Raw genomic sequence first — 25030 nt, 5'->3', positions numbered from 1 at the left:
GACTATATTAGGCCTTTAGTTTACACACTAAGCAGATACAAATCATAGGCAACTATTGTCACACAAAACCCTTGTTAAGGATTTCAATCAAGCGACACACACCTTCGTCTTGGCCTAGCATTTAGCGAACAATTGAGATGTTTTACTCCTTATTTCATGCAGATTCAATTTTGAGATGGTACACCACTCATATCACACCCTCTATTCAAATACCCCGGGTCACAAAGGACCATGAACCAGACTGGTTGGTAAAATGCAATATTTATTTATTTTAAAATTCAAAAGAAATCATACACTTTTTAATATGGGGCAGCAATCACCAATGAGGTGATAATTACAATGAGAATGTGAGCAATGCACTGGGTTTAACCTTCTAGTGGAACATATATACAGCAAAGTATCAATGCAAAGACACTAACAATCACAAAGGATGGATTACCAAAAGCATACAGTTTGAAAATGAGTGGAAAGTTTAAAACAGATTGTAGCAAAATTACACGTGTAAAAATTGCATTTATTTTTTCAATTCCCGCCTTAAATTACCCAAACGTTTTTTAATAAAAACGGGTGAAATACACTGATTTGGAGTTTTTGGGCTGGGGGATAGAGGTATATCACCGGGACAATATGGAAGTGAAAGTAAGTCTCTAGCTGGTAAATTGGAGGAGTTATACAAGATCTAAAAAGGTGCGCTTTGAGCAAAATGAAGCCGTGAAATAGGAAAGGAAATCAGTTGTGACAAGAACAGTTTTACTTTAAACTAGAGTTTTCAGGCTAGACCACCAAAGATGGGCACAGTAAGATCCAAGTTTGATTCGCAAGTTTAACCCTCTCATCCCAGCACCCAACCCTGGCGGAAACCGGTCTGATCACTCAAAATATGACTAATGGCATAGGATTACACAAGAGAAAATTGAAAAGAGACGGCGCTAGCACTAGAAATCAGGATACGGATAGGATGGTTTAGAGAGTGGGATAAGGACAAAGGCAAGACAAGGTATACTAGGGGTTTCTATGGGGTGGTGATTTATACTCACATTCCACTTTTAGTTTTGGCATTTTTGGACCATCAACGGTTCTGGTCATGTTAGGGAGAATTCTCATTCAATGGCTAATTTCCCTTACCTAGTGAGTCCCCCAGCAGCTTGGCTGGATCTCTGGAGTTGTAGCCCCCTCCTTTTGTGTTTTGCACAGCACCTTCAGTGATCGCAAAAAGACAACCGTCTTTTAGACTTCCCACCGACTCCATTTCTGAGGCTGACTACTGTCCCCCAGAAAAGGGTAAAGTTGCCATTAACTTTACTTAGTCATTAAACCACAGTTCTGGTACACCCCATCTTACATGGAGTACTGGACAGGGTTAATTGTTAGCCCTTGTTATCTGTACCTCCTAGAGCATTGTTTTGCTCTTTTAACATTTAGACTTGGCTGGTGGCAGTGGTATCTACCCTATGTTTTCTACCGCGGTTATACTATATAAACGTGGTATTGTTTTAGGCTATTATATTAGCCTCAAACTTAAACCCGCTTGACCAAATGCCTTTTCTTTTGGCTCCGGTTGGGTTTATTCGCCATTTCTTTTTGTTAAAGTCCTTCTCGTGTTTTACTTTGCGTGGTAAACCAGGTTTGCCTCCTTTGTTCACTACCTTTTGGCGGGCTTCTGCCCAGAAGCCCTCCTCTAGGCGCCTGGGTTTTCTAGTTGGGCTGAATGTGAGGGAGGGGTGTAGTCACCCCCTGCACAGGGCATCCTAGGAAACCCAAGTCGCATTTTGCCATGATTGGCTGAGGTGGTTGTCCGGGCCGGACAACCCCCCCCGCTGCGTGACTGACAGCCAGGCTGTGTGAATGGGGGATTTTCGCATAAAAGGCAGGTCTCTTGGGCTAGAAGACAGTCGCCACTGGAACTACAAGGAACCGAAGAGAAGCAGAGAAGAAGTCGACTGCTGCAACTATCCCGTCCCAGTGAAGCCCTGCTGCAGTCCTGAGCTATCTACCCTTTGATGACCAGAGAAGATCCAGTCATGAGTCTTATTCCCTTGAACTTGGTGGGGATAACCAGCTCATCCTCTACAGCCAGAGAATCCTCTTCATGGTCGAAATCGCTGCACACTGCTGTAGTGGTCCAGATAGCCATCTGAAGAGCCTCTCCTGTTTTTAAGGAGCGCACCTTTTATTCACCGTCGCTGCTGCCGGCTTCAGCCCTGTGTGGTGCAGACCCCTCCAGACGTCCTCCTTCGGATCGAAGCTACAGGAACCGAGGGTCTGCAGGAAACTACCAGGAACAACTGCTGTGGCACCAGCTTCTCCCTTGAATAAGATACTGTGTTCTGCTCGAGGAATTTGGGTGAATCCCTTTTTCTTCATCTCCAAGGCTTGCCCTGGTCTTCCCTCCTTCTTATAACTGTTGCTTCCTCTGTTGACAATATCTAAGTACTCCTGGCTCCGCCGAATCATGAACTATCTGACTGTGTGATCCTCGACAACAGGAACCCAGTTCCACTTGACACTGGCTCCGGCCTATTGACTTTTGAATTTCTTTCTAAGAGTGTTCTCTGATTCTGTCTGCCTTGACAAAAGTATTGCCTATGATTTTTTGCCCCCAACTCTCTCTGGGTATATCAGGTGCTAAGTGTGTTTTTGCCCCGGTAACATTTCTTGCCGTGGATACGCGTTTCTTTAGTAAGACCGAACTGTCATTACTGTCAAAAAGTGATCGCAAGTGTATTCCCGGTAACGTCTTTTCTTCCCTAACACCAGTCCGCTAAAACACAGGGTACTTACCTTGAAGTATACCGTACAAAGTGAATTGGTTAGTTGTAGTATATTTTACGTGTGGTTTTCAAATTAATAGAAGTGTTGTGTTTATAACAAATGGTTTAAAAATAAATGTACTTCTATTTGTTTACCTGAAACCTTGAGTCAGTGTTTGCTTAAGTCACAGTAATTGTGGTCCCTTTGTGTAATCTCTGCTACTGCTCATATACTCTTGAGATAAGCCTGGCTGCTCCGCTACTGCTACCACTTTAACATAGTAGTACAGGCTTGTACCAAAGGTAAAACTTGTATTGCCACCTGTAGTCTTAATTGTGTGTAGTGGTCCCTAAGGGCACTGCACATGATTCTGCCTAACAGGTCACTACACGGAAGCGCGCCTGGCAAACAGCAGGACAGTTCTTGTCACCGGATGGCAAATCTGGAATGGCAATTCTGGTCACTGGATACTAAAGGTTAGCTAGATGGCAGGATGGCAGCGGGCATGCAGTTAGTGGGCAGCAAGCCATGCTAGTTCAGGATGCTTCCCAAAAGAATACCACAGCTTTCCTCTTTTTAATGGGAGATTAGCGGGTTTTCAGAATTGAGGCCTTGCTGAGAATAGGATCAGCAATCCTTTTGTTCTGCAGTGGGTCCTGGAGTAGGGTCAGCAATGCTTTGGCCTTGGAGTGGGGTCTGGTATCTGGAAGATGAATGGAACAGGAACGCTGCGCAGGAACTTCAAGAAGCGTGTGTGTGTCCAGAGTCTTGGAAGGGACTCTTATTTATAATGCATAGTGACATCATCAAAGTATATGGCTGGGCAGGGTCTGCTAAACACGCCTCTACCAACTGGATTGGGCAATCAATGCTGGCTGCCTCCCCTAGGATGTGACTCAGTTTAGGGGTTGTACTTTGATGAGGTGAAAAGACTTCCCACAGACCTTTTTGCAAAAATCAGTCATAACAGAATTTACACATTTGTACAGTTGTGGCATATTACCCAATGACATGAGCAGGTTACATATTTTATGCAGACCATTCTACTCCAACTCTGAACTCTGTGAGACACTGTTTCGCCCCTCTGATACAGTTTGGTCATTTTGAGTCTGAAAGATTCGGCCTAAAATTCCATAACTTTATGCACATGTGTGATTTATCATAAGGAATGTAAGTATAAAAATGTGCATTGTCATCATGGATACTTTTCTTGTAATCCCTGATTCTTTGCCATTTCAATTCTGAAGGTGTCAGTGACCTCTACAATGTCTCAAATTATAAAACACAAAATCACTTTTAAACTGCGAGATTTTTACAAAGTCCTGTTGCAGAAATAAAAGTCTTACATTTGTATTTATAAGTAGTCTTTGGAAGCAAATGGCAGTCCTTTGTCCTGCCCTGGACCATCATTTTTCTTTTTCAGCTACTACCAACTGTCACTTCCCCCAAAGGGAGGATGGGTTTTTCCAGCTTGATTGAAGGTTTGTTGCCCCTTATCCACTTCGCACTTTGATGTCCAAGATTTTCTATTGAAAGGGGCCCCTGACCAGACTGAAGTCTGATTAGTATGTGAAGTTTCTTTGTCCTGGTCAGTCACAGTTTTCCAACCTAGCAATTATCACTTTCATGTCCTGGAAGTTTATGGTGGCTCCCTTCCTTGGGGGAAGCCTTAGCTCTGCTAACTAGAATAACTTGTTTTTGGAAGCTTTCAAATTCAGCCCAGGTGGTTTAAAACCTTTATTTTCTTATATTTGGTGCAGAATTAAAACAAGCCTGTGAAAAAAAATAACCCATTTGTGTTTCCCAGCGGCCAACCAGTTCTCATTGCTAGGGACAGACAAGCTTTCATTCAACATATTACTTTTCCTTTAAAACGGGCATTTATTTTTCTTTGGTTTACAAAGCCCATTTTAAGCTCGTGGTGAAAACTGCTGGCATTTCCTTTCAAATTCGATTTTGCCATCTGACTTCCCAATACTGTCTTGCAGCCAAAGTTAGTTTCTTGTACACAACAGTCTGTACAAGGCAAAGGTCTCCTGGAATTGACATGTGCACAGAGCTATTATTTCTTTTGCAGGGTTCATTCCTTTGACACTTTGTAGCACAAAATAAAGCGTTTCCCGTGCACGACAGAAAGTAAAGTTTCTTGGCCCTTTTTTTCAGATTTGGCTTAACAGGGCCTGTCATTCAGAATTCATGCCTGGTTGTGCTGAGGCACAATGAGATATACTGAACATGGCAGGGCCTTATTGATCACAGTGGTTTAAGAAAGAACAGATGGAATTAGCGTCAAAGCAGCATTTTTTAAAGGTGAAAAAGTTTCCTTTTCAGTGGGGATTTGGGGGTTTCTAGCAAAGCAACGCTGCTCTTTCCCTTTCTTCCTTTTGTACATGTCAGAAGAGACACACTGGAATGCTCTCTCTCAGTGTGTTCCCTGGTTCCATCCTGCCTGATGTGTGCTTGGCAGGACGGTGCATCCATTTTTTTTTGTTGCTGCAAAACAAAGTTTTGAGTTCATGGCGCGCACAGGAGCCAGCGCTGCCATTTTGCTGTATCTGCGCAACTGCAGCTTGGCGATGTGGAGAAAATACTGTTGAGTGGGTCAATATATCCCACACCCTTATAAAGCAGATGTATACATTTACCTTTAAATGAGATAGATTATCATTTGATACAATAACCAGTATAACACAGGGAAGTAGCTCAGCATAAAGATAGAAAGAACTCTGAGAATCAACACAAAAACAGATTCCCTAATTCTTAAAACGTCCAACTCAAAGATAGTTTGGGGCCTTGTGCCCAAAAATCAGCAATTCTTTATTTTTTTAAACTGTTTTTATTTTAAATCAGAGCAGAGTGACATCAGAACAATTTTCTTATGACACATTATCCAGCTTACAGTGCCTCCCATCCCCCTCCCTTCATCTTCCCCCGCGTTCCCGCCATAGCCAAAGTCTCAGCCGCTCACGGCTCCTGCTTCGACTCTCCACTCCCCCTGCGGAAACCCCCAACCCTCCGCGTGCAGGACCCTCCCGGCACTACAGGGTTTATAGGTTAAAGCTGGGAATTTCCTATCATAATCCAGTAATGGGGCCCAAATGTTCTGAAAGCGATGTAAAAGTCCAATTCTGGCCGCGGTTACATTCTCCGCAATCAGGATGTCCCACATTTTTCCCCACCATAGAGGCATGAGGGGTCCTTCTGTAGATTTTCAAGTGCGGGCGACCACTATTCTTGCCGCCAGTAAGCACTGGGTCAGTAGTCTGGCCCTTTTCCCAGACCTTGGGTAGCTCCCGGGGACCGGGGACCACAGGAGTATAGTTTCAGGTTCTAGTGATATTACTGCTTGGGTGATGTTTTCGATGGTGGTTAAGCAGTGCTTCCAGAATAGTTGTACCTTCGGACATAACCACCACATGAGAAAGAAGGAGCCTGGTTGCCCACAGTGTCTCCAGCAGGCAGGATTTAAGGCCCAGTTCATATGGTGGAGCCGCAAGGGTGGTTAATGCCAGCGCAGCAAGAGTTTGTATGTTCATTGTTAGGGAGAATTCTCATTTCATGGCTAATTTCCCTTACCTATAGAGTCCCCCAGCAGCTTTGCTGGATTTGAAGGGTTTGTTTCTTTTTACCTGCTAAGAGTGAGACTCTTTTTCCCACTCTTAGGCATTTTTGCTATGTGTGTTCTAGGCTATTTTTGTGTTTAATGCCTATGGGATCTTTTCTCTCCCCCATAGGAACCATCTTTATGCACATGTGTCACACAGCACCCTCCGTGCAGTGGCACAGGGGTGTCGTAGCGACCCCCAACCATAGACTCCATACCCTGGGGCTGACTATTGTCTCCTAGGGCATGTAAAGTCCCCATTGACTTTACTAGTCGATTTTTATGAACTTAACCAGTACACCCCATCTTAATATGGAAGTATTGGAAGGGGTTATTAGTGTTTCCCCTATGTTCATTTTCGAGAGGGTACTTTAAAGTCCCCCTCTACAAAGTTTCTGGCTGGTGGCAGGGGTTACTACCTTTTATATTCGACCGCAAATATTTCTCTATGGGATTTTCCCATTGTTCGAGGATACCACTTTTACTGACAGCCTCTAACATACCACTGGTTTATTTTATTATTAACTTTACTCCGGTAGGTTTTATTTGCCAGAACTTTGATAAAACTTCTTTCTCGAGTCTTACTCCATTTTCCTAACCCAGGTCGGGGATCCTTTGTTCGTCCTTTTGGCGGGCTTCTGCCAAGAAGTCCTCCTTTCGGCGCCACTGAGTCTGGGATGGGTCTGTTGTTTGGGAGGGGGAGTAGAACCCCCGGACAGAGTTGCCACAGCAACTCAGGTCGCATTCTAACCTGATAGGCTGGAGGGTCTCGCGCCAATAAGACCACTCCACTGTGTAAGTGAGAGCTAGGCTCTATGAATGGGTCTCTTTCTGCATAAAAGCAGGGTCCTAAGGACTGGAAGAGCAAGACGTCGCCACTGGAACTACGGAACCGAAGGGAAGAGAAGCCAGAGACATCTTCAGCATCTACACCACCGGTGAAGCCCTGCGGATCGTCTCACCACTTTTCTTCCACACGACGAGAGGAGATCTTCAGCAAAGGAGCCTCCTTCCCTTGAGCTGGTGGGGTCAACCAGTTCACCCATCGCATCCTCGGACCTGCCTTGGTCGACTCGACAGTGCCCCGCACTTGAAGACCAATAGCCCGGCAGCTATCGACCCGGACCGCGATTAAACGGAGCATACCTTTTAAACTTTGTTTGGCAGCACCGCAGCTGGTTTCATCCCTGGGTAGTGCAGCGACTTGAACCTTCCTCCACGACGAGAGCCTCTCTTCCTCTGTTGGACCCCTCGACCTGCAGGAACTACCAGGAACAACTACCACTGCAGGAGCCACTTCTCCACGTTTAAGGTACATTGTTCCGCCAGGCCGCCCTTTCTCTGTGGTAGCCCTAAAGGTGTTTTAAATCCTTTAACTACTTGTGGGGTCGGCCGCCCTCTCTCTTAACATTGTCTTTCGCCTTGCATCTACCTCTTCAAAAGTTTTCTACTAAAGACTTGACTGCAGCTACAAGAACATTTTTGCTCCTAAGCTCTTGGTCCTGTACCACTGACTCTGGCTCAGGCCTATTGACTCTGGCTGATTTGTTAGATCTGCTCTCACTAGATTAGTTTTTAATGAGAAATGTGTTGATGCACCTATATCTTCTAAACCCCTCTTCCTTCCTACTGTTTTAACTTGTGGAGTGCCATTTTGCTCAGTTTTCATTCACTTGTCTTTCGGTTAAAGTGTTACTGTGCATTACTTGTTCACAAAACTTTAGAGAAGTGTTGCTACGGGGTGTCTGAAGATATTTCGGTTTAACTTGTACTTTCCCTCCCTTTCGTTGAATTGTTAGAGTGCCATTTGTAGTTGGTTTTCACTGTGCCGTTTTGCTCAGTTTTCACTCTACCTCAAACTTGTCTACAATGTTATATGCTTTTCTTTTGACTAAACTTTTTTTTTTTTTTTAAAGTTTTTTATTAAATCCAACAAAACAATACAAACAAAACAGGCAGAGCGTTTGTCATCAAAACCATTGCACATTTCAAATCAATGCACTGCTTTCCCCACCCCCCCACTGTCCGAGCCTGACCGTCTTCACATTCCATGTCTGCGCCCTGTGGTAGATGCTCCTTCTCCTTGGATTCATCTGGGTCCGAGATTGACCCAAACAGTTCCGCTATTAGCGATTTCCAGGCCATCAGGGACTCTGTTCCCTCCAGACCCCCGACACTGCTCGCATCCTGCCATACCATAGTTTCTGCCTCCGCCCATTTCTGCAAGTCTTTCCACCACACCTCCACCCGGGGTCTATGACACGTCTTCCAACCCATGGCTATTCTTCTCTTTGCCAGCACATATGCTAAGTCTTTCAGCTTGCTCACATGTTTTAGTTTCTTAGATCTTGGGAACACTCCTAACAAACAGGCCCACACCGTGTCTACAACAATCTTGACCTCCTTCTCGGCCAGTTTACGTACCACCTCACTCCAAAAGCGTGCAATAACCGGGCACGACCAGAACATGTGTACCATGCCCGCATTCTCCTCGTCGCACTTAGGGCATGCCTGTCGACCTACATTCGCAAACCTCGATATCTTCTGGGGCGTCATATACGCTATGTGCGTGATATACAGTTGTATCTGTTGCAACCTAGCATTTCTAGACACCTTCTTATGGTACCCGTTCCCATATCTCGTCTTCCATCGGGGTCCCCACTTCCGTTTCCCAATCCAATCTCAGCTGGGTGACCTCTTTCCCCACTCTTAGCATCAGCATCTCATATAATCTAGATATCTCGTGCCCCCCTTCCGCTATGTCGTATATCATATCTAATATGACATCTGGCTCTCCCTCTAGCACGGTTTGAGGCCACATTTCCTTAACTCTTTTCACCATTCTATAATATGCAATATACTGACCCGAATGTAACCCAGATACATCCCGCAACTCCTCAAAGGCAACTATTGAGCCCTCCTGCCAAATATCTCCCATGGTTGCAAGCCCCACCGGCTCCCAGTGATTCCTGATTATCTTCCGTAGCTGTGCCACCGCCCCCGTCAGTGCAACCAATGGTATCTGCGGAGAGCATGGAGTTGCATTTTCCAACATCTTGCACGCCCTGCGCCACATCTTCCAACCCAGCCTCATCATCATGGGACGCCCTGTCAGTTCTGCTCTGGGTACCCACATCACTTCTTTCAAGTAAAAGGGTGCACAATCCTGCCCAAACAACCTAGATTCAGAGGTTTCCTCGTCAGAAAGCCATTTAGCAACATACTGTAGTTGGCTGGCCACATAATACACCTTGTAGTTGGGCAATTTTATCCCCCCTTTTTCGTGGAAGTTCTGTAACTTCCATAATGCCACTCTATTCCGCGTGCCATGCCACAAGAAATCCCTACACATGCTGTTCAGTCTGACGAAGAACTTCTTAGGTATCAAATATGGGATGTTCGCAAAATAATGTAGGAGCCGAGGCAGAACCACCATCTTGAGCATCGCTCCCCTCCCCATCATAGCTAAGGGCAACTTCACCCAAAACCGCATGCAATTTTCAATTTTTGTCAAAGCTATGTCTATCCCTAAGTATCGGAACGTACCCACCGCCCATGGCACCGGCAAAACAGGCAACTTCTCCGCCGGAATTCCCGTATACCTACCCAACGGGAACATGCTCGACTTCTGGGGGTTCACCGCTATACCAGAAAGACCTGCATATCTATCCATTACCTCCAGGATGTATTGGAGATTCTCTTCCGGGTACCTTAGGTACAGCAACATGTCATCTGCATAAAGAGAAATCAAATGCATTCCCCCTTTCACCTCAATGCCTATCGTATCATACTGTTGTCTGAGGTATATCGCTAGAGGTTCCAGAGCCAGTATGCAGAGCATTGGGGACCACGGACAACCCTGTCTGGTACCCCGGCCCAGCTGCCACCTATCCGATATCACCGGTCCTGTCTTGACCCTCGCCAGCGGCTCCCTATACAATATCTGCGCCCACCGTAGGTATCCTGGACCCGTCCCATACCCTTCTATGGCCGCCATCAGCCATGGCCACTTGACCGAATCAAAGGCCTTTATTGCGTATAAGGACACTATCGCCATCTCCCCAGTATGTCCGCTACTATCTTCAATAATTTGCTGGAGTCGCCTGTGATTATTCGAGATATTCATACCTGGGACATATCCCGTCTGATCAGGGTGTATTAATCTACCAATTTCCTTTCTCAGTCTACTTGCCAACACAGCCGTCAGTATTTTGCCATCTTGGTTAAGCATCGACAGGGGGCGGTACGAACTACAGCTGTGCCCGGGTTTATTGGGTTTGGGTAGCGGTATTATGGTCGCTTCTCTCAATGACTCCGGCAGATTTCCTGTCTCAAATGTTCCATTCAACATTTCCAGCAGCGGGGGAGGAGCTCTTCTGCATATATTTTATAAAATTCACTCGGGAGTCCATCTGTCCCTGGCGTCTTGCTAGTGGGTAACTGTCTTACCACCTCCCCAAGTTCCTCTAGGGGGATTGGTGCGTCTAGCTCTTCTCTCTCCTCCTCGCTTAACTTAGGCAACCCGATACACTCCAATGTTTCCGCTATTGTATCTCGGCAATTCTCCCCATAATCTGCATATAATGTCTTATAATAGTCCACAAACTCTTGATTGACTCCCTCCTGAGTGTCCACTACACTACCGTCCTCCCTAGTGATGGTCCTAATTGTGACTCTGGGATTTTCACTGTTATATAACCATGCTAAGAGTCGACCTGGTTTATCCCCCCCTGCGTGCTGCCTCTCTACGTATTTCCTATAATTCAGGTTACACAATCTATCCCAGTGCTCCGCACATTTCTGCTGCAGCATAAGTATCAGTATCAGCTCTGATTTCTCTCTAGTGTCGTCTTCACCCTTTAAAGCCTCTTCTAGTCTCTCTTCCGTCTCCCGTAAATGAGCCAAGACACCTCCTTGTAGCCCTTTGGATTTTGCAATAGCTGCCCCTCTAATCACAACCTTGAAGGCCTCCCACAGTGTTCCTGCTGAATCTACACTACCCGTGTTCTCCTCAAAAAAATTCACAATCTCCTCTCTCATGTCCTCTCTAAAGAGGGGATCTTTCAATGCCTCCGCTCACAGGCGCCATGTCGGGATCCTCGCTCTCAGAGGGAAATATCGCCAACTGAGGATCAGGGGCGAGTGGTCCGAAAGAACCCTTGCTTTATATTCTATTCGTACCAACTCCGCAGACACCTCAGACGTGGTAAAGAAATAATCTAGCCTCGTATGCAGAAGCTGCGGGGCAGAGTAATGAGAGTATTGCCTCTCCAGGGGGTGGCACACTCTCCATGCGTCCACTAGCCCAAAATCATTCAACAATGCCTGCAGTGCTTTGGCCGCAGGAGCAGGTCTGTCCATCTTCTCATCCGACCTATCCACCCTTGGGTCAAGTACGCAGTTGAAATCCCCCCCCTCAAAATCACAGCACCCCCCACGCACTTGCTCACATTAGTACACAACGTCCTGATGTATACCGCCGTGTTCTGGTTCGGTGCACATGTATTCACTATGCTTATTTCCCTATTTTCCACCATCCCTCTCAGAATGACCATCCTCCCATCTGCCTCCGCCACCTCTTGTAACCGTTGGAATGGGACATGCGGCGCCACCCAAATAAGCACACCCCTAGCATAAGCAGAATAGGATGAGCTCACCATCACTCCCTTCCATTTCCTAGCAATCATGTCCGCTTTCTCACGGGTCAGGTGAGTCTCCTGTAGCAATGCAATGTCTATTTTTTGCCTACGCAGGTAGAGCATAACCTTATTTCTTTTGAAGTAACTGTTTAGCCCCCTCACATTCCATGTCATTATTCTAAGGTCCCCCATGGCATCGCAAGGCGCCTTTCCGCCTCCCACAGGCACTGTCCGACCCTGAGGTCTCTACTTCTCTCCATAGGCTTGTTCCCAAAGCCCACCTCCCTTTTACCAAAAACACACCAAACTCCCCACTCCCCAAAACTATATACACTCTGTACTCTCCTCCTCCCTCCCCTCCCCCCACCCACCCCTTCCCAACCCCCAACAACACCCCCCTCAACTTTTGCCCAGCTCCATTCCTGGATCTCAGGCGCTCCCACATCTAGCCCCGACTAACACACACCTAACCCCAGGGCCCAGTAGGGTAAAGCAGCCCTAGCGGCCACTTAACTAACAATGTTTGGGGGAGGATTACTCCAGTTCCGTTACTCCTGTTCCTCCAAGTGTTACGCTTTGTGTTATTGCTTAAATTACCATAAATACAATCACACTATATTCCAGTCCATTACGAGCCAAGGCCCGCCTGTTAATCAATGTTTAACCAGTCTCGTTTCCCAGTGCAAACAGAATCACCCACCCACCCACTTACCCCCCTGTGTGAATGGCTCAAGTCCTTCAGGAATCACCGCCTTGCCGGTCACGGTCCACCTCCTTCTCAGGGCACCCCTGCAAGTCCAACCATGCCACCACATCCTCAGGGGTTTCAAAGAAGAGAGCCTTGTTCTTATGCAACACTTTAAGTTTCGCCGGGTACAAGAGCATGTATTTGATGCCTGCATCACGCAGCCTCCTTTTGGCTGCCACATAGATATATCTCTGCCTCTGTACCATCATCTTATAATCCGGGTATGCCGTGACGTTAGTAGATGCCCTCTCGATTGTTCAGTCTTTGAGAAAAAATTCCAGGATCTTTTCCCTGTCCCTATAGTTCAAGATCCTAGCGATGATCGGCCGTGGCGGGGCCCCAGGTCGTGGTTTTCTCATCAATGCGCGATGCGCGCATTCCACCGTGAACCCCTGTGATAATTTGTCAGCTCCAATCTCTTGAATGATCATGTTTTCAATATAGTTCGTAGGGTCCTGGCCTTCTTCTCCCTCCAGCAGGCCGACCACGCGTATATAATTCCTTCTCGCCCTCCCTGCCGCTTCTTCAACCCTGTTTTCCAAGTTGGCAACCTGCTGTTTCAGCACGTGGATTTCTTTGGCATTACCACTGCTAACCTCTGTGTTGGTTTTTTTGACTAAACTTAACTTACTTTATTAACTGTGATCTATGTGTTGACTTAGAAGTGTATAAAATAAATATATATTCCTTTTTTTAATACAAAACTTTGGTCAGTGTTTCTGTTACGCTCACCTGGTTCCTACGGGGGCGTCGACCGGAACTGGGCCGCTGTTGTTTCCACCAGCGTGACGTGTAGCGCCGAGATGACTGACTGGACTGGCCCGCTCAGCCTAATTTGTCTGGCTCGCAAGAATATTCTTCTGCAAAGGAGAAGAGGAAATAACCACCCGTGGAATTGAGTGTCAACCCACCTTCCCCACTCCCGTTGTCTTCCCACAGATCACTCTTGATGTCCCCTCCTTAGTCTCACCTGATGGTTTGGAAGGATGAGCTCTCCATCCTGCGTCGACCGCAGGGGCGCGTTGATGACCAGTTACTTCACTGGCGTAGATGAATTGGTGAGTTCCAGTATTGACTCTAAAGTCCAATTGTTCATAAGAGTTCAAATGTCTGATCTTCACTCTGTCCGATTCCTTGCAGGTTGCCGATTAATCCACTCGAAGATTTCCAAATGGCACTTGGTAAGATTCAGGTAAGACTATTGTGGTTTTCCCCTTAGGGGCCGGGGTACGGCGATGAAGCAGAGTTGACTGTGCCGACCCGAGATGAGGTGAGTACCTCCCGTGGTAAATCAGGTAAGTCCTTGGGGGTAGCTTGTATAGCCTTAGAGAGTCCCCTTGCTGTCTTTGTCTCCTTAGGTGTCGGAGGGCGGCCGCGAGATGGAGAGAGCGTGATGGAATGCTGAAGTACCGCCAAGCAGGTGAGTTCAGCGCGGCGCCGTAGGAATGCGAAGCAATGCTTCAAAGACTTCTGTCTTTCAGTTCCGTGGCGAAATGGATCAGGATTCAGGTAAGGATTAAAGTTAAAACTCCTGTTATAACCTTTATCCTTCTTTTCTTCTTGTTTCAGGAGTCCCAGGACTGAAGCAGGCGTGGCTGAAGACTGGAGCTGCTGAAAACACGGTGAGTGTTACGCTGCAGCAAGCAGAATAACGCGAAGCACGTGTGGCTGTCCGGGCGTGGTTTAAATAGCCTTGGAAGAAGATCCAGGTAAGTATTCTTCCACAGCCCCACCCAAGTAACAAAATAGTCCCTTCAGTAAAATAGTCCCTCCTAAGCCTCATTTGGCTTGAGTCTTCATGCAGCATGGTCTGCCTCAGATGAGTATGCAGCATGGTCTGCTTCAGGTAAGTTATCAATAATGAGCCTGGCGCCCATGGCGCCAGGACTTACTTTATCTTTATGAGCCTGGCGCCATAGGCGCCAGGACTGCACCCAAACAGCCCCTAACTGGGGCTTTTGGGCATGCTCCAAGTGGCCTGATGCCTGCTTCCGGGGCTGCTGGGCCTGGTCTGGTCTTCCGGGGGCAGGCATCATGACAGTTTCCTTGCTCCATAGTACTGTAATGCCTAATGTGTCAACCCTGAATACTACTCATCTTCCTCTTGAGATAAGTCTGACTGCTCAGCCACAGCTACCAACTAAATCTTTGTGGTACAGACTGATACCAAAGGGGATTTATTGCTCTCACCTGTCGTCCTTATCTGGGGTAGTGCTCCCTAAGGGAACTGCCCTGGATTCTGCCTAACATTCATTCTCTGTTAGTAATGCAGAGGGTTGACGAGTGGGCCTGTGTCCATAGGTCAACCCAGTCTTGGTCCGTCACGGGGTGCCCCAGGTCTGTCTTCCACTGAGCCATGCATTGTGACTTGGAGGCAAGAAAGTCACCTAGGAAGCGTTTGTATAAGGCAGAGATCCTTCCCCGGGCCGGGAGTTCTTTCAGGGTCAGTTCGAGGGGTGTGGGGGTACATGTTGCTGCCTGGAGAGTTTGTGGGTGGGAACACCAGTGACGGAGCTGGATGTAGGAGAATCTGTCCGTTTCCTCCAGCTAGAAAGTTTCCTTACAATGTTCAAAGGTACGGGGGCGACCCCGACAAAGAGCTGGCCTAGCGATTCAAGGCCTCCCACAATCCAGTTCCTGAAGTTCTGCGGGCTAGCTCCGGGAGAGAATGTTGGGTTGTTGAAGACAGGGGAGAAAGGGCTCAAGCCCCTCGGGATCCCTTTGCGTCGCAGAGCCCAGTCCCAAGCACCTAGGGTGTGTTTTGTGGACAGTAAAAGGTTGTTCCATCGCCGCCTCAGTGGGGGCGGGACATGCAGAAGGAAGCGCAAGGGGAGAGTTAGACGGGATTGTTCTAATTCTACTCACCTAGGGCACCCAGAGGTCATAAGCCAGGCATGGGTGTGCACCAGTTGTGCCGCTATCTGGTAGCTTTGTAGATCGGGGACTCCCAGCCCACCCAATCTCGCGTTAGCCAACATTGTTTTCAGGGGAATCCTTGCTTTTTTGCTTCTCCAGATGAACTGGAGCATTTTCTTCTGTAGCCCTTGAAGGGCGACCGGTGGAATCGTGACGGCAGGGAAGAGCAGGCGTACATAAATCTAGGGAGGAGATTCATTTTACAGGCAGTGATACGTCCCATTAAAGAGATTTCCTGTGATGTCCACCTCTTCAGATCGCTCTACAGCTCTCGAAAGAGCAGGGTCAAATTTGCGCGATATATTTCTTTGGGGTCTGCGGGTATCTGGACCCCTTATTAGGGAATCGACCTTCCCTGCCACTGGATAGGTCATAGCGGAACTAAGGATTTACGTTCATCTAAGGTCAAGCTGATTCCCAGAGCTACTGATTTGTTAAAAATAATAGCGAAGCCTGTGACCCTCCCATAACTCTCTATTTCTCGAGGGCGTGCCTTAATGAGGAGGTGGGTTCTGAGATAGTAAGCAGGACATCGTCTGTATAGAGGGCTATTTTATGTCGGGCGGGGCCAACCTGGGGACCCTTGATGCCTTTGTTCAGTCTAATTCTTTGGGCAAAGGGTTCCATAATCAGCGCAAAGAGCAGTGGAGATAACGGGCACCCTTGTCTAGTTCCACAGGTTAGGGAGGTTGGGTTGGAGAGAGTACCATTGACACCAAGAAGAGTCTTTGGGGACTTATAATTGGCCAGGACCATCTTTTGGAAAGCTGGCACAAAGCAGAAAGCCTCAAGGATCTGACGCATGGAAGCCCAGTCTACTCTGTCAAATGCCTTCGTAGCGTTCAGGGGCATCAATACCAGTTTCCGAGAGTCCTGGGAGGTGAGGTCAATCAGGTCCAGCGCCTTGTGAACATTGTCCCCTGTGGATCTATTTTTAATGAAGCCGGTTTGATCTGGGTGGACTATGTCGGGTAAAAATGGATGATAAGCGGTTGGCCAGGATTTTAGAGTAGATGTTGGCATCAATGTTTAGTAAGGCAATTGGCCTGTAGGATGCCGGGTCTTTAGAGTCCCTCCCCGGTTTGGGTAGCAGGATAGTGGTTGATTCCTGCATGGAGGGGGTTACAGTTCCTGATTCCCTAAAGGAGTTGAAGAGGGCCACCATGGGGGCTGTCAGTTGAGGCCGAAAGATCTTATAAAATCTGGTGGAGAAACCATTGGGGCCAGGAGCACAGGATTTCAGGGATTTTATAGCGGTTTCCACCTCCTCACCTGTGATTGGGGCGTCCAGGTTGTTTCGGGTAGAGTCCTTCAGTTGGGGCAATGCTGCCTTCTGCAGATATTCTCTTTGTTCATTCTGGTCTTGGGGGTGAGGGGGGGTGTCAGTCATCACCTGAACTAGGTGAGCTGCCGCTAGCTGTTGCTTTACTTGTACGGCTTATTGTATTACGCCCTGCTGGTCCCGCAGACCGATGATTGTGTTGCTCCTTTTCCCTTTGGCTGATTTAGCCACTAGTAGTTTATTTGCTTTGTTATTCTTAGCGTAATAAAACTGCTTGGCCTTAGCCAGGAGATGTGCTGCATGTTCGGCGTAATGGGCCTCTATTTTCTTTCGGGCGATGCGGATGGACCGTTGCGTTTTTGGAGACCAGACTTTCAGTTTATGTGTTTTTTCAGCTTCCTGGAGTTCTCAAGGATCAGACAGGCCTGTCGTCTGGTTCTATGGTACGTTATACCTTGCGCAATCAGTTTGCCGCAAACCACCGCCTTCATGGCATCCCAGGTGTTCGCCGGGGAGGTGTCCTCGCTCGGGTTTTCCCTAAAGAAATTTAGAATAGTTATGGCGATTGAGTCTCTCAACGGCATTTCATTGAGTATTGGGTCGAATAAGGCCCATCTGCGTGTTGAGTTCGGGGTTGGCTGACATACCCGAAGTTCCAGCGCTATTGCAGCATGATCAGATAAGGTCCTCGTACCAATGGACACCTCCTTGACGTAAGACAATAGCTGCAGGGACATCAGGAGGAGATCGATCCTTGAGAAGGTCCTATGAACACAGGAGTAGAACGAGAAATCCCTTTCCGTGGGGTGGAGCAAAGTCCAAGAGTACACTACCTCTAGAGTTCTAAAAAGGCGTAACGGACCCAGCACAGTATTATAGTCTTTGGGGAAAGGGGGATGCGATTTGTCCCTCGTGGGGTCCGGAACCCGATTAAAATCTCCTCCGATCACAGTTTGACCCTCCGAAAAGGAGGAGAGGGTAGTGTCCAAGGAATCATAGAAGGTGGTTTTGTCCCTCGTTGGGGGCATATACAGAGATAAATGTGTATAACTGTCCTAGCAAAAGACATTTGACTGCTACATAGCGGCCTTCAGGGCATAGCTTTGTGTCTAAAATCTGCGGGTGCTGCCCTTTTACAAAGAGAATCACTCGTCCCCCTTTTTTTTGTGCCAATGGAGGACAAGAACTTAAGCGGGAAAGGTCTGGATCGGAGTCTCCCAAAATCAGCTGGCAGTAAGTGGGTTTCTTGTAGTAGGACCACTCCAGCGTCTTCATCTTGTAGACGTTGTAGGATAGATTTACGTTTGGCGGGAGAGTTCAGTCCTCTAACATTGAGAGACAAACCTTAGGGTCCGGCAATATAGAGCGGGGTCCAAACCTTTCGGGGCATCTGGGCAGGGGGACTGGGACGAACCTGGATCAGCTGCCATATTGGAGAGGCCGTGGAAGAATGTCCCTCTGCTTCCGAACTTTCAGTCCGAGTCTCCAACGGGAGGCTATCCCCCTCAGTGGGGGGGTGGCAGGGTTTCAGATTCGGAAACCCCCTTGGCCAACTGGGCCAAAACGGTGCACCCACGTACATGGCAGGGGCAATTAACCGGCATTGAATTTCATTTCAAGGACTCATAGGAGGTTTGTACCTTGGAAATGGACATAAACCGCGGAGAGCCCGCTGCAGAGTTTGTAGCTACTTTTTTTGGGATCGGCATCTTCGCGTGGAGGAGGTCTGCTGATTCGACAGGAGGAAAGGAACCGGGGTCCCCCAGATGATGGCAGATTTGGTAATTTCCTCCTCCCATTCCTCAGCACTCTTGACCAGGAAGCTCTTCTGGGTTTTGGCTGAGATGCGGGTGCTTCGCTCTTGTCGCCTGCGGGGCAAGGTCTGGAGAGTCTCCAGGCGCATCTGGGTGCAGGATCTTCTCGGCATCTTCAAGGAGACTAATCCTCCAAAGGGAGCTTTTATAAGTGAACTGGAGTACAGTCGGAACCAGCCATCTGTAGCGGATCTGATGGTTCTGAAGGAAGAGAGTTAAAGGGCGGAGAGATTTTCTTTTTTGTAGCGCGAGGAGAGAGAGATCTTGGTAAATTTGGAGAGGAGAACCCTGGAATCCCGGGAGCGGCTTATTGCCGAAATGGCTTCCTTTGTGGTGTAAAAATGGACTCTCGTTATTACATCAGTGGGGGGTCTGATTCTACCCCTCATCGTGGGCGCAACCTGTGAGTGCGGTCCAGAAGTAGCTGAGGTTTATCTAGTTGTGGAAGAAGGGCTTGAAAGAAGTCCCACACAAATTCTGCTACGTCTTTGTCTGGGACAGAAGATGGAATTCCCGGATCCGAATGGTGTTGTGCCGAGCCCTGTTCTCGAAGTCCTCCCGTTTATATTCAAGGATCTCGCATTTATCCTGTAGTGTCTGAATCGAGCGTTGAATCTCTCCCAAGGCAGCTGCGTGATTTTGAGATCGGTCCTCAACTTCCCCAGGCGTTGTTGTTCTTCTGTGACCCTTTGGTTGGTGTATTCCAGCTTCGTGGTAATCTCAGTCATAAATGACCTGAATTCCGACTTAATGTCTTACATGAAGGCCTGAATATCTTCCTTAGTAGCCAGGGACCCTTTGTCCTCCGGAGACTTTTGAGGAGTCAGTTTGGGAGGATTGTGCTTCTTGCCCCTGTCAGCGGCGAATAACATTGTGGCAATGTCCGAGTTCTTATTGACTTTCAATTGTTTAGCCATTGTAAAACCAGACTGGCAGGAGGGAGAGTTCAGATGCTTTTGTGATATAGAAGGAGATAGCAGGATTCTATTTGAGTTCCTTCTTTTAGAGCTCCGTTTCCTTTGGGCTCGGAGCAGCCTCAATCGGTGCTATTAGGTGCTTTGTAGCTTTCGGGAGGCTGTGTCGTCAGGCCACAGGCATGTGGGGCGGAGGTTCCCCTCCACTCAGACCAAATAAAGTGGGCCAGATTGTGGAGTCGTCAAAATCCAGGGGGAGGGGGTCATTGAGTGGGCCGGGGAGAGTGCCCCAGGATGTAGAGGTGGGATCTCTTTTGTAGGGCTAGTCTTCACCAGAGCTAGGAGAGGCCTGGTTTGATGCTGTTACCTGTTTTGGAAGTATCTGAAGGCAGTAATCCCAGGTCACCAGCCGAGCGGGAGAAACACATTTACATTTTAGAGCAGTGGCTGCAACTTAGGTCATTTATTTATTTATTTGTTATGGTTTATATAAACCTTACAAAATATTTAAAAGAACACACTTTCTCAAACGTATTTACACAACTTTGACATAAAATAAGTACCAATCACATAAGAAGAAATACAGAATCAAGTACAAAGAGCAAGTACAAATAAAAAAGAAAAAAAAACAGCAGAAGACAGAGGTCACCAAATAGGATTAACATTCTCTCCCATTAAATACAGTCGATACCCTTTAAAAGAGATCACAAACATTTCTCAAGAACGTTGCAACCCTAATGTTTAAATTGCCTTTGCTACAATGGAGCATTCTATACCAGATGAAATCCCTATCCACATTAGCAGTATTCGATACATATTGACTGAAGTATAGAAGTCTTTTGGCCTTGAGTGCCGGACACACCAGCAAGATATGTTGTAGATTCTCAACCGTCCCCTCTACACAGCAGAATCTACACCAGTTCCAAGACCCTTTCACAGTCGATCTAATGGAATTGACCTGGTTTGTAGCAATGACATTAAATCTAAAACGCATAAAATAATTTCTTATCCGTTTACTGGGATATTTGGCTAAATACTGTTCCATGACTGGCAACCATTTATTCAATGCACATACTTGATGATAGATTTTAGAGTCCAGGATTTTATTTTTTGTATGTAACCAGTGAAACCCCATCACACTTTCCTTCACCCGTGTGGGTTTATTCTTAAGAGAGATTACTGACATACCTAGAGATTTCAGAGTCTTTGTAGTTTCGGCATTCAACTCTTGCATAAAAGGGTTACCAATGTCCTGACCTACACAACAATAGAGTGTATTCATTTCATTAGACATGCATTTCCTCCACAGCTTTAGTCTTTTACAGGTTACGTAAGCCAATAAAGAGTTTAGACCAAATTCATACAGAATTAACTCAAAAGGGATTGATTTAGGTAAAAAATACAAAACAGATTTCCAAATGTAACTCTCCGTGGACAGCCAGTCCCCCTCGTATTTTAGAGACTGTAATTCCGCCCCATAGATTAATCTAGGGATTACCTTTTTCGTGTAGAATTCTCTCAGAGGACTCATTGTGAATCTGCCATATCTGGAATCGATTACTCTCATTTGACGGATTGCAATGTCCGCCTTGAATCTAAGTTGAGTTCTAAATACTGATCTTAAGTTGGACCCTGATATAACAAAACCTAAATATTTAAACACAGGCTAGGCTCTAAGACGGGAATTACCACATGACCAGGTAAGCGAGTCCAGCTTCTTATTTCTGTTGCCCAAACGAACTATCACAGTTTTAACCGAGTTAATCTTCAGCAGTAGAGAAGAAATAAATTCTTCAAAGGCTTTAAGCAATCTTTGAAGACCGATCTTTGTGTTATCGATAAGGAGGAAGTCATCAGCGTAAGCTAGCCATGCTAAACGGATGTTCTGTATTTTGGGAGCTACAAGGCCTTTATTTGACAGGGCGGTATTCGCACCAATCACGTAAAGGTTGAATATTGTGGGTGCCAACCTACAGCCCTGACGGAGACCGTTGTGTACAGTCAGTGCATCAGAAAGAGTACCCTCAGCATCCAATCTTACCCTTATTTCTGTATCTGAGTATATAGCCCTGACTATATCAAACAGAATTGGAGGCATATTTAATGTTTTAAGTCTCTGCCAGAGAGTCATCCTGTCCACCAAATCAAAAGCGGAGCTTAAGTCCATGGACGCAACAAAGACAGGTAAAGCACCCTTCTTCATTGCTTCAGTTCGCAGGCAGCTAAGTATCATCCCTCCACATTCGGTTCCCATGTTTTTTCTAAAGCCGATTTGTCTAATGTCAAGAATTTTTTCTTCAAGCATCCACTTATGAATTTCCTTCAATACAACTGAAGCAAACAATTTGGATTCTGGATCCAAAATGGCAATTGGCCTATAGCTTAGGGGACATTGTCGGGAACCCTTCTTAAAAATTGGGATAATAATAGAAACCCTCCATGACAGAGGAAGAACTCTGGTCAGTAGTATATTATTGAACAAACTAAAGAGAATTTTTGCCCATATCAGAGGTTCACGTTTGAAAATTTTATTGGAAAGGTTGTTCGGCCCAAGCGCACCCGAATTTTTAGATTTAGATATTAAATCAACAATGTCCCACGTACTAAATTTCAAGAGCCATTGGGATCCACAATTCAGTGCATCTTTTACATCATGATTTTTAGTGTGATAAAGATCGGCAAAATGTCCCAGCCAAGTAGACTCGTTAATAGGATTGAGAAGTAACTCTTTCTGAGGTTTCTCAAGGTTGTTAATTAAGTTCCAGAAATTGCTGGAGTTATGTCCTCGTAGGGAATTTAACATAATTTCACCATCCCTCTGATATTTAACCATGCGATGTTGAATGGAGCAATTTTTATATTTTTGCTTTATTTTCTTTACCATAGCCACAGTATCAGTAATATTATACCCCACTTTCCAAGCCTGTCTGATCTCTTTCCTCATTTGACACTTCCTGTCCTTCACTGCACCATCAAAATAATGGGTCGTAAAATTATTGCCTATATTCTTCTTACCAGAGGAATCCTCCATTTTTCTAAGAGATCTAGTAATATAGTCTGTAAATTTAACAGCCGAGTATGTATCGACCCGTTGATTATCAGAAAAGGTATCATAATCTCTAATCATGGTGGCAGTGAATGAACAGTTTTTTTTCCTCAGTCCATTTAATTCTATTCCCCGCATGATTAATTTCCAAGGGATGATTATACATCATTTTTGATTTTAAGTGACCCACAGTGACCAATTCAAGAGAAAGCATACAGTGGTCACTGAGATTAGTATCAATGATGTCCAGCCTTCCAGTACAGTTGAACACACCCACCGAGCAAATAATATAATCAATAGTGGATTTGTAACCTCGCGCTTTCCAAGTAGGAAGAGGATTAGCCACAACTACCAATCCCCAGATCTCAATAAAATACGACCAAATTCTGCCTCGACCCTTGGGGTTGTCAACTACTGGTAATACGGTCTCAGTTACCAGTATACAGGTCACCAAGAGGAGAATCAGCGGGAATATCAGCATTTAGGTTGCCAACAATCACAATGTGTCCCCCAGGATTAGCAACCAACCAGGTTTCAAGTAATGAGCCCAAATTCCACAGTTCCAACCTTAATTGGTTATCAGAGTAATCTGCCTGGTTCCAATATATATTCACTAACAGAAATGCAGTATCCACCGCATTAAACTTTAATATGTAGGCCACCACTAAAAAGTGGTCGGAAAAAGCCCATTCACCTGTGATTCTAGGGTCAATGACATTTTTCACTGCCGTTATAAGACCACCTTTGGGTCTACCACGCCTGCCCACTTTTACGGTTAGTGATGAAACCGTGAAACCCTCCCAGCAAAGGTGAGCCCTAGACCAGGTTTCTTGAATGCAGACAAACTCATATCGGGCTAGATCGTTCATAAGGCTGGAATTGTGTAGCAGATGTGAAGATCCTCATGAATTCCAGCTTAGTATTTTCGAGATTATTTTTCCGGTTACTAAAGGGGCTTCGCCAGTTTTTTAAGAGTATCAATAGATTCGCATAGGGTCAGGGCAAGCCACCTCCAGTCTTGTGTATCCGACTTCTCAGTTACAGGCACAGATCCCCCCACCACGTTATTATGGTACAATCCCTTCGCTTGACCACTATTGGTTAGGAGCGACTGTTTTACCAATGGTGGAGTATATACATATTCAAAGATGTCATAGCCTCTTCGTTGAAGCTGTTCTGCCTCTTACAGGAGAAGATTTTTAACCAAAGGTGATAGAATAACTAGACGAACGTAATCGAGACGTTGTCTATGTATGTAGTCAACTAAGTCAATGTCGGCAGAAGTGATCAGGCTAAGTTCAGGAATTTGACCCAATAATAAGCCCCGGTAGCTCCGGCCTTACGGGTTCTTTTAGGTCAAGCATCGGGCAATCCAGTGGCTGTTCGATACCCTTTTCTTGTACACTAGGATTAATCATTCCAGACCTCCCCTCACCCCGATCAGCACAGTAATCCTCGTAGCTTCCAACATCATCATTTGTACCCAATGTTTGTCCTGCCAGCATATTAGACAGGTCTTTAGAGTGTTTTTCCTTGAGTGTTTTTATTAGAGATTCATAGAAGGCGTCATTAATCACAATCTGTTTGGTGTCCCTCTCATTACTCATATTGGAGACATGTCTGACAGACTTTACAGGATTAACAGCGGTTTCTCTCTCTTTTGCTTCAGTATTTATGTCATTAAGTATTTTACCCGATACGATTTTCCAATCGTAACTACCCATTCCAGTATTAACCGAAATACCTACATAATTCCTCACTGGGATTGACTTGTGAGTGAGTACACCTTCCTTACTAGTCTTTGTTTCAAGCATGACAGACCCTTTTTCGTTAGCCAGAATAATATCTTCGCCCTCTAGAGGACTTTGTGATTCCACCGAGGATACATATGGCAAGGCAGCATTAAAGATCTCATATAGATCATCTCGGTGGTTTTTCTTTTTCAGAATATCACAAAGTAGATTATCCCCTTCAGAATAGGAACTCTGTGTGAATTGATCAATACCTCTACTTTTTTTTAAAGGTTGGTCTTTCATTCCTGCAGACTTATTGCTTTGCAGTTTGTTCTCTACACCGACTAGTTGTACTTCAACAACCTCATCGTAAGTGAGATCTCTGAGGAATTTTCTAGAAGACTTCATCTGCCCTCCTTGCTTATAACCATTATTATTTTTTTTCTTCAATTTGGCCAACTTTTTCCCCTGTCTTTTAGAGAGTTTGGAATCATTTATACCCTGCTCCTCTATCTGTCCGGGAACATTCCCAACCTGCTCAGATTGAGCTTTATCCGCGGAATCGGACTTGGTACTACCCATG

The 25030-nt window shown here is 46.1% G+C and overlaps 1 protein-coding gene across 5 annotated transcripts in view; it reads right to left on the bottom strand.

Moving 5' to 3' along the window:
* Positions 1-25030, bottom strand: part of RNF123 (ring finger protein 123) — a 3033138-nt gene that overhangs the window by 9849 nt on the left and 2998259 nt on the right. The window lies entirely within an intron of this gene.

Source organism: Ambystoma mexicanum, chromosome 2p (genome assembly GCF_040938575.1).
Source record: "Ambystoma mexicanum isolate Mex_15411 chromosome 2p, UKY_AmexF1_1, whole genome shotgun sequence".
Lineage (NCBI taxonomy): Eukaryota > Metazoa > Chordata > Amphibia > Caudata > Ambystomatidae > Ambystoma > Ambystoma mexicanum.
The sequence above is the reverse complement of the archived record's forward strand: the minus strand, read 5'-3'. Positions and strand labels throughout refer to the sequence as shown.